At 39.4% G+C, this 11,452-nt stretch overlaps 1 long non-coding RNA gene across 1 annotated transcript; it reads left to right on the top strand.

Moving 5' to 3' along the window:
- The first annotated feature begins 217 nt into the window (after positions 1-217).
- LOC128293998 (uncharacterized) lies at positions 218-701 on the top strand. The gene is made up of 2 exons (XR_008284165.1): positions 218-290; positions 404-701. It is a non-coding gene; the product is annotated as an uncharacterized LOC128293998 (long non-coding RNA).
- Positions 702-11,452: the final 10,751 nt, after the last annotated feature.

The following is an 11,452-nucleotide window of genomic DNA, read 5'->3' as shown; positions in this document are numbered from 1 at the left end:
TTAAATTATTATATAGATCAAGAAATGGACCAATCGATCGATAAACGTAAAAAATAAAAAATTGTTGAATAATCTTTGGTGTCATATTTGTTGCTGATTCGTGTAGGTAAGTTCGTATTAGGTTTGTTTTGATTAATACTTATTCATGTTTGTATTATGTATATATGTATTTGAATTTTAATTGAATGATCAGGATACAAATGACATGTCATTAGGATTTAATGTATCAGGTACTTCGTACCGGTGATTTCGTTATATCAAATACTATGTATCGGTAACTATATTATCAGGTACTTTGTATCGGTGTTCATGTTGTATCAAGCACTATTTACCAGTGTTTATATTTTATCAGGTACTATGTACTAGTGGCTAAGATCTAACATTTTTTTTGAATTCTCCACAGCTCATGGGAGTAGCATCGAGTAATAGTTTATGTCCCTATTTACGGCTTGTGTGAGCAAAGTTATCCCGAGTATTCGAAGTTAATTTACTATAGTTCCTCGGGCAACACTAAGTATGAAATTGAATTGAGATAAAAAGATGTATTTGAATGGAAATGTTAGCTATGAACTGAATATGGTTGTTATGCATATTATGTTATTTATATGTATGGAATGATGTAATAACCAATTTGGTTATGTCATGAAAGGTGTAAGGTGAAAATGGAATAATATGTATATATGTTATTTTCATTAGTTAAATTATGAACTGTTAGGTACATTGTGTTTAATTTCATACGAACTTACTAAGCTTTAAGTAACCTTACCTTTGTTTCGTTTTTATTTCTTGTAGATTTTCAAAAATCGTGCAGTCAATTGGATCATTTTTGGAGCTCACACTATCTACAGTCTTTTTGGTAGACTTTTAAACATTTTGTCCCAGTTATAAATGGCATATAATAGGTGTAATTAGTTATATGATGTGAAGTTAAGAATTATGCTTTTGTGCCAATTTGATGTGAATGATATGTAATGTTAATATTTAAGTTGTGTTGTCATGTTATGGCATGAGTTGGTACTTATGCTTAGAACTATTTTGGTGAACTTTGCTTGATGAGACTTTGGCATTTGAAATGATGATCATCTGGTAGAAGATTATACATGAAAATATGGTATGCATGATAACGAATGGTTTGATTGTAAATTGTTGGATTGTTGTGCCAATTGTGGCATATTAGTTAGGCACTTAGGATGGACGTTATAAGTTGTATTTTTGGTGCATCTAAATAGGTTTAAAGAATGGTTAATGCATGCTTGTGGCATATGTGAGCATAGGGTTTTATAACTTGCTTTGAAAGGTTCTTTTGGTATACACAGTTTAACACACGGCCGTGTATGGCACAACTGTGTGGTCTTTATGATTTGGGAGGTGATTGGTGTACATGGCCTAAGTGAGTTACACAGTCATGTGACTCTAGTTTGTACAGTCTCAGTCTATTACATGGTCTAAGAATACAGTCGTGTGACTATAAGTTGAAATTTTGCAGATAGGTCCACACTATTTCAGTTGGTTACACGTTCCGGCGACACAGTTGCCTAGCACCCTTCCACATGGATTCAATTAGGGGTACGGCTTGGTGACACGATTGTGTGACTTGCTTACACACGGCAAAGCTTGTCACATGGCCTAAACACATGGTCGTGTGACCCTTAATTGTTGAAATTTCCTTACCTTTTGTTTAGTTTGCAATTAAGCCCTTATTTGATTTTAGGTTGATTTGAGAGCTTTTGTAAGCTCGTTTTAGATTTTTTTTTTGGTAGTAAATCATATTATACTTAGATTATTGAAATATTTATTGTTTGATTGAATGTTTAAGCTAAAATCATAGGTGATACTTGTTGTTAACCGTCGTAGCATCAAATAGCTCAGGTCCGGTGACAGAACCTGGTGTAGGGTGTTACACATGGAAAGAGATGATCCTCTTATTGTCTTAGCCACCATTTCATCCTTCTAGATTAACGGATTCATGATAGATACAGGAAATTCCATGGACATATTAATCGTTAAGGCATTTCACAAGATGTGTAACACCCCGAACCCGAGACCGTCGCCGGAGTCGAACGCGAGGTGTTAACAGACTTCAACCCACTTATTGACAATTTTCAGACAAGCTGCCAATCTGAGTACTAGTTGTTCCAAAATTCATAACTTGAGTTTTACAACTCGAAAATCAGTTCCGTAAATTTTTCCTGAAACTAGACTCATATGTCCATCTACATATTTTTTTCTAGAATTTTTGGTCGAGCCAATTAGTACAGTTTATTAGTTAAAGTCTCGCCTGTTGTAGGGATCGACTACACTGACCTTTGTGCGTTACGAATTGGATATCTCCCTGTACAGGGCTTCAATACTAATGCCGTTTGTTTCTATAGAAACTAGACTCAGAGAGGAATCTACACATATATGGAATGACTCCTAATTATCTCTGGTTAATTTACAATGATTTTCCAAAGTTGGAACAGGGGATCCAGAAACCGTTCTGGCCCTATTTCACAAGAACTTTAAAATCTGTTAACTTATAACTCATATGACCATTTCGTTTCTTCCATATGAAAGTAGATTCATCAAGGTACACTTACATAATTTATTTGCTATTTAATACCATTCCTACTATTTTTAGTGATTTTTCACATCCACGTCACTGCTGCTGTCAGCATCTGCCTTTAGTAGGCTTTACCTATTTCATACTTTCCATGATTCAATTGGCCCTTTTTACATACATAGCACAAAGCGTGATCATGATTAACCATTCCAATGGCTAATCGTTTCAAAATAATTCCATACCTCATAAGGGTCAACATACAAACGATTATAGTTCTATGCTAAAACGTATATAAGCCATTTTCGCATGGCTACCCAAGTTTACACAAACCGAAGGTACATGACCTTCAACAAAGGATGGTCCTATACATGCCATTTCAAAGTTCAACCAAAATTTGTACCAAAATGGGGCTTCGATAGTGTGGATGACTTGACTTCTTTGATCCCGAATCCGATAGCTAACGAGCGAAACCTATAAAACAGAGAGCCAAAGCAACGGGTAAGCATTTTAATGCTTAGTAAGTCTCAAGCAATGAAATCAGCTTTGACTAAGGTATTTTATTCACATGGCTAATTAAACCACTTTACTAATTCACATTCCCATACTCATACTTATTTCACATCACCGACCCTTATGTTCATACACAAAAGAACAACTTAGCCCAAGGCCGGTAGCTCGTTTATCAACTTAGCGCATACTTACTTGTAAGAATTCAATTAGTACAAGTACATACAAACATACCTCATTGCTGGAATTTTCACAAGTGTATAAGCTGAAATTTTCACAGCAAGATTGCTCACTTCCGAATCACATACTTTCGGGATTTAACCGGATATAGCGACTCATACGATTGCCTTGGTCATAACCGGATTTGGTGACTTGCACAAAGGCCTTGGTCTTAGCCGGATATATCAACTCGCATACGAATGCCTTGGTCTTAGCCGGATATATCAACTCGCACGAATGCCTTCGGTCTTAGCCCGGATATATCAACTCGCACGAATGCCTTCGGTCTTAGCCGGATATATTTTCAATGTTCACTTACACATATATCAATATTCAAGACACGTCCATAGTTCATTTTCGTTACTAAAGCTCTAACACAAAATATTTATCAACCTTTACTATTTCGCTCAATGGCCACACAAACAAGGAGCATAATTTTGATATAATTCAAGTAGGGTCATCACTCAAGACTTACCTTGGATGTTGTCGAGCGATTTCGACGGCTATTCAACTACTTTTTCCTTCCCTTTATCGGATTTAGCTCCCTTTGCTCTTGAGCTAATTCACACAAATTTAACTTATTAAAATCTCATCATGATAGCTTATGGCGAATATGACAAGGAGTGTAAATGGTCATATGGCCATCCTTTAGCTCAAATACACAATGGTCATGCACATTTTACATCACAACAAGCAATTCAATACATTCAAACATCAACGTGAAGTTCAAAGTACTTGGCCCTTATATACATTAGGCATCAAAGTTGCATATGTACGAAATCATAAATCGAACTCAACACATTAGTTAATATTCCTCTTAGCCAATTTTCTAAGCCAAGAATAGGCATCAATATGCTTGCCTCAAACCGAATGCATGCACACTAATTACCCCTCATGTGGCGAATATACACTTAATACCACACAAAAAAACAGCATACATTTTACTACTAACACATTACATATCGTAATTCATTGCACATCTCTTATTTACTTCATAATCAACACATCATCACAAGCAAATATACACTTTGAATTAGTATATATGTCATACCAATCCATCATGTGCAAACATATATTCATGTAGGTGCAAGGGCAATTCTCAAATGGCTTATATCCAAATATATACACATTTCCAAAGCTTAAATCTTACTTACCATGCAACATGCATGAATTATACTTATGGATATATCATGGCGAATACCACAACACCACACCATTTCAATTTGGTCATGGTGAAACAAAGAACTTAGTATCTCATTCAAAAAAAAAATGCTAAAAGAAAATCTAAGAATCTTCAATCCTCCATCACATGTATCACTTTCAAGCTTGTCATTTAACATGCAATGGCATTAACACCACATTCACTTTGGCCGAATTTCATTCCCATGACATAACAAGGATTTGAACCATGGGCTAACAAGAACATTAAGCTAGCATGCATGAACCTCAAACATACCTTAATCTTGATGCAAGTTTAGCCAACCTCTTCCTAATCCTCTTCCAAACCAAGTATGAAGCAAAACTCCTTCCTTAACCTTAGTATTTTCGCCAACAAGAGAGTGAAAAGAGATGAACAAAATTTTTCTTTCTTCCTTTAGGACATTCGGCCAAGCTATGGAGGAAGATGGACACTTTTTTTTTTTTTGTTTCTCATCTACTAACATTAATTGTTTATTCCATACCCTTATTTTATTCTCTCCATCATAACCCATTTACCAAACATGTTTCATGACATGATTTTTGCCCATAAATCCTTGTCATGGCCGGCCACTAGCTATGGGGAAATTTGACATGCAAGTCCATTGTTTTGCATGCATCCTTTAATTAGTCATCACACATTTCCCTCATACTTTCAAAGTTTATTACTAGGTCCTTTCTAGTGAAATTCACATCTATAATTCTAAATCAAAGCATAAAAATATCACACATGAGTTAACACACATTACAGGCAATAAAATAAATATTAAATTATTTTTATGCCTTGGTTTTGTGGTCCCGAAACCACATTTCGACTAGGGTCGTTTTAAGGTCACAACTCTCCCCACTTTAGAAATTTTCGTCCCGAAAATCTTACCGTAAATAGGTTTGGATATTGCTCTTTCATAGAGTTCTCGGGTTCCCAAGTAGCTTCTTCTATCCCGTGTTTGAGCCATAACACTTTCACTAGCGGAACCCTTTTGTTTCGCAACTCTTTCATTTCACGAGCTAGGATACTGAATCGGTTCTTCTTCATAACTCATATCGGCTTGAATTTCAACCTCGATGGACTAATTACGTGCGACGGATCGATCTATAGCGTCGAAGCATTGAAACATGGAAGACGTTGTGAATCTTTTCAAGTTCGAGGGCAAGATCAAACGATACATAATCGGGCCAACTCGTTCGGAGATTTCAGACGCGCCCAATGAATCTCGGCTCAACTTGCCCTTACGGTAGAATCTGAGTATCTTTTTCCACGCGAAACTTTAAGAAATACTTTATCTCCCACGATACTCAATGTCCTTTCGTTTCAAATCCGCATACGATTTACGACGATCGGAGGCTATCTTGATTTTCACGGATTACTTTTACTTTCTGTTCAGCATCTTTAATCAAATCCACTCCAAAATTTTGTTCTCACCGAGCTCGGTCCAAAACAATGGTGTACGGCATTTACGCCCGTACAAAGCCTCGTAAGGCGCCATCTTAATACTTGATTGAAAACTATTGTTGTGTTTAATTCAATCAAAGGTAGGTACCGTTCCCCACGAACCACCGAACTCGAGGATGCAACATCTCAACATATCCTCAAGTATCCGAATTATACGCTCGGATTGACCATCGGTTTGGGGTGAAAGGCGGTCTTGAAATGCAACTTGGTGCCCAATGCTTCTTGTAATTTCTTCCAAAATCGCGAGGTGAACCTCGGATCTCTATCCACACAATGTAAATCGGTACCCGTGTAATCTCACAATCGAGAAACGTACAATTCAGCTAGTTTATCCAATGAAAATCCATACGCACGAGGATAAAGTGAGCCGACTTAGTTAGTCTATCAATAATAACCCAAATTGCATCCTTCTTACTTGCGACAACGGCGGTCCGGACACAAAGTCCATTGTGACTCGATCCCATTTCCACTCGGGTATCGTGATCGGTGAAGTAACCTCGAAGGCACTTGATGCTCCGCTTTCACTTGTTGACATATTAAACATCTTGCAACAAAGTCGAGATGTCTCGTTTCATACCATGCCACCAAAACCGACGTTTCAACTCATTGTACATCTTCGTACTCCGGGTGGATTGCCATTCGGCTACAATGAGCTTCGTTCGAATTATCGAAATAAGTTCAATTCTTTGGAACACACAAACGACTTCGAACCTCAAACAATCGTCATCATCAATTTGAAACTCCGATTCCTTGTTCGAACACACTCACCCGTTTTGCACGCAACTCCTCATCAACTTTACGAGCTTCACGAATTTGATGAGTCAACAATGGTTTGGCCTTTAATTCGCTACTAACACATTGTCGGGTAGGATAGACAAGTGCACATTCATCGCTCGTAAAGCAAGCGGTGATTTCCGGCTTAAGGCATCCGCAACCACATTAGCCTTTCCGGGTGATAGTCAATGACCAGCTCATAATCCTTTAACATTCGAGCCAACGTCTTTGTCGCAGATTTAAGTCTCTTTGAGTCATCAAATATTTGAGACTTTTGTGATCCGAATACACATGGCACTTTTCACCAAATAAGTAATGTCGCCATATCTTTAAGGCGAATCGATGGCGACCAATTCGAGATCATGGGTCGGATAATTTTTCTCATGTGGCTTTAATTGTCTCGGCGCATAGGCCACAACTCGACCTTCTTGCATCAATCGCAACCTAACCCAAGTAGGGAGGCGTCACTATAGATGACAAACTCTTTGCCGATTCGGCTGTATTAGTAATCTTGGAGCTTCCGTCAAATGAGTTTTCAATTGGTCAAAACTTTTCGACACTTTTCCGTCCATTCAAACTTGACATCTTTACAAGCGGTTTACGTCATGGGTGTGGCTATCATCGAGAATCCTTTTACAAACCGTCGGTAGTAACCGCAAGTCCCAAAAGCTCCGAACCTCAAGAACATTTCTTGGAGGTTTCCGATTAAGTATGGCTGAAATTTTGCTTGGGTCGACTCGAATACCCGATCGAGATACCACGTGACCCAAGAAGCTAACCTCTCTTAACCGAACTCACACTTGCTAAACTTAGCATATAACCGCTTATCCCGTAAAATTTGCAACACTAATCTCGGTGCTCGCATGTTCGGTCTCATCTCTTGAATAGACCAAGATGTCGTCGATGAACACAACTACGAACCGATCCAAATATGATCCAAGATCCGATTCATCAAATCCATAAATACCGCAGGGCATTAGTGAGCCCAAACGGCATCACTAAGAACTCGTAGTGACCATATCTCGCTTAAAGGCGGTTTTGGGTATGTCCGATCTCGGATTCATGGCGATAATAGCCCGATCTCAAATCTATTTTTGAGAACACCGAGGCTCCTTCAGTTGATCGAACAAATCATCGATACGTGGTAACGGATACTTGTTCTTTATTGTCACTTTATTAAGTCGACGATAGTCGATGCACAACCTCATGGTTCCGTCCTTCTTTTCACAAACAACACCGGTGCACCCCAAGGTGAAAAACTCTCAGGCGAGCAAAACCTCTATCCATCAACTCTTGCAACCGAGCTTTCAACTCCTTTAATTCCGTTGGTGCCATACGATATGGAGCTATCGAAATCGGTGTGGTCCTGGTACAAGCTCAATGCCAAACTCTATCTCCGAACAGTGGCAAACCCGCAATTCTTGGGAAAAACGTCCGGTATTCACAAACCACCGCAGATTTGGGTTCTATTCCTAACTCCTTATCATCAAGTACATACGCAAGGTATGCTTCACACCCTTTTCTTACATATTTACGGGCCAACATTGATGATATTACACCGGCAACCCTTCAAGTTCGTAGACTCAACTCGGATCATCTCGTTGTTTAGCATCTCAAATCAATAGTCTTGCTTTTGCAATTCACAACCGCATCATGCACGGTCAACCAATCCAACCCAAGAATAACATCAAATTCATCGAACGGCAAAAGCATCAAGTCCGCGGAAAAACAGTACCTCGAATTACTAGGGGCACTTCTTACACACTTTGTCGACCAGCACATAACGACCCAAAGGATTTGACACCGAATTACGAACTCGATGAGACTCAATAGGCAAAGTCTTCTTGGATGCTAAGGTTTCGCATATATAAGAATGAGTAGAACCGAGGTCAATCAAAGCAATCACATTAGTATCAAAGAGAGTGAAAGTACCGTAATAACATCCGGCGAGGAGGCATCCTCGCGTGCGCGTATAGCATAAGTCCTAGCTGGGCGCGAGCCTCGGATCTGGTCGCAGATCTCTAGATCCTCTCGACCACCACTAGCCTTGCCGTATTTCCGGATGGTCTACCTCGAGCGGTGGTAGTACCGGTTTCCCACTCCGATCTACATTCTGCTCGCACAACCTCGGGCAATCTTTAATGAAGTGGTCAACTGATCCACACTTGTAACAGAGCGGTCACGGAATCTGACTTCCAAAATGCCATTTGCCACAATCTGGCACTCGTCCTCTCTCGTCGATCATTCCCACTCATGGCGATCGAAGTGATTCGTGTGGTCACAGGGGTCGATCGCGATCTCGTCTAGAAAAGCCCGAAGTGTCTCTAGATCGGCCTAAGCCATCTCTAAGTTTCTTTGATGATTGTTGGAAGGGCTTCCCGAATACCTCTTCTGAAACTCCCTTGCTCCCGCTTCGCTTTCCTTTTCTCCATACTAAACTCCTCGGCTTTGCATCGCTCGCTCGACGAGAGTCACAAACTCTCGGATTTCCAAAATGCCAACATACAACTTTATCTCATCATTCATCCATCTTGAGCGTTTACACATCACACTTACAAGAAATGCATTCTCAGCGTCTGGCTAAGCCTCACGAATTTTCGTTCATAGTCGGTAACCGACATGGAACCTTGTTTAAGTTCGAGAAATTCCTTTCGTTTTGGTCCATAAATCTCGATGATATACTTTTTCCGAAACTCGGTTTGGAAGAACTCCCAAGTTACTTGTTCATGGGCACAACAAAGTCGAGTACTCCACCAATAGTAGGCGTAATCACGTAGCAAGGAGATGGTACACTTTAGGCATTCATCGGTGTACAAGATAGCTCATCGAGTGCGGATCGTGTTGTCCAACCAAAATTCGACTTGCTCGGCATCATCACTATCCGTAGCTTTAAATTCAGTAGCCCCATGTTTTCGGATTCTATCAACTGGGGCTTATTCGACCTTATTTGGTCAATTACGGAGGCATTGTAGGTGCGGGGTCTGTGTTTGTTGGGAATGGAGGTTGTGGAACAGTAGTATTAGTTCGAATGTATTGGTTGAACCAATCATTCATCACGCTATAAAAGGCTTGTCTAGCCTCGTCATTCGGATTACTAGCAACAGGTTGAGAGTCCGCGGCGCTGTCCCTTGTGCGGAGCAGCGCCACACTCTCCACATCATCAGCTATCGCTTCGGTTGGGATCGGGATCCATTACTATAAATAAACACAAGTTCAAACGTCGAAATCACCACACTATCATATAATCACATAAAATGGCATGTATAGCTAGACCCAAACGCATTACGGTAGTCCTAGAATCGACTAAACCGTAGCTCTGATACCAATAAAATTGTAACACCCGAACCCGAGACCGTCACGAGTCGAACGCGAGGTGTTAATGAACTTCAACCCACTTATTGACAATTTTCAGACAAGCTGCCAATCTGAGTACTAGTCGCTCCAAAATTCATAACTTGAGTTTTACAACTCGAAAATCAGTTCCGTAAATTTTTCCTGAAACTAGACTCATATGTCCATCTACATATTTTTTCTAGAATTTTGGTCGAGCCAATTAGTACAGTTTATTAGTTAAAGTCTCGCCTGTTGTAGGGATCGACTACACTGACCTTTGTGCGTTACGAATTGGATATCTCCTGTACAGGGCTTCAATACTAATGCCGTTTGTTTCTATAGAAACTAGACTCAGAGAGGAATCTACACATATATGGAATGACTCCTAATTATCTCTGGTTAATTTACAATGATTTTCCAAAGTTGGAACAGGGATCCAGAAACCGTTCTGGCCCTATTTCACAAGAACTTTAAAATCTGTTAACTTATAACTCATATGACCATTTCGTTTCTTCCATATGAAAGTAGATTCATCAAGGTACACTTACATAATTTATTTGCTATTTAATACCATTCCTACTATTTTTAGTGATTTTTCACATCCACGTCACTGCTGCTGTCAGCATCTGCCTTTAGTAGGCTTTACCTATTTCATACTTTCCATGATTCAATTGGCCCTTTTTACATACATAGCACAAAGCGTGATCATGATTAACCATTCCAATGGCTAATCGTTTCAAAATAATTCCATACCTCATAAGGGTCAACATACAAACGATTATAGTTCTATGCTAAAAACGTATATAAGCCATTTTCGCATGGCTACCCAAGTTTACACAAACCGGAAGGTACATGACCTTCAACAAAGGATGGTCCTATACATGCCATTTCAAAGTTCAACCAAAATTTGTACCAAAATGGGGCTTCGATAGTGTGGATGACTTGACTTCTTTGATCCCGAATCCGATAGCTAACGAGCGAAACCTATAAAACAGAGAGCCAAAGCAGCGGGTAAGCATTTTAATGCTTAGTAAGTCTCAAGCAATGAAATCAGCTTTGACTAAGGTATTTTATTCACATGGCTAATTAAACCACTTTACTAATTCACATTCCCATACTCATACTTATTTCACATCACCGACCCTTATGTTCATACACAAAAGAACAACTTAGCCCAAGGCCGGTAGCTCGTTTATCAACTTAGCGCATACTTACTTGTAAGAATTCAATTAGTACAAGTACATACAAACATACCTCATTGCTGGAATTTTCACAAGTGTATAAGCTGAAATTTTCACAGCAAGATTGCTCACTTCGAATCACATACTTTCGGATTTAACCGGATATAGCGACTCAGACGATTGCCTTGGTCATAACCCGGATTTGGTGACTTGCACAAAGGCCTTGGTCTTAGCCGGATATATCAA

This window comes from Gossypium arboreum, chromosome 6 (genome assembly GCF_025698485.1).
Source record: "Gossypium arboreum isolate Shixiya-1 chromosome 6, ASM2569848v2, whole genome shotgun sequence".
NCBI classification, from domain to species: domain Eukaryota; kingdom Viridiplantae; phylum Streptophyta; class Magnoliopsida; order Malvales; family Malvaceae; genus Gossypium; species Gossypium arboreum.
Note: the sequence above shows the minus strand (reverse complement) of the source record. Positions and strands in the feature narration are given on the sequence as shown.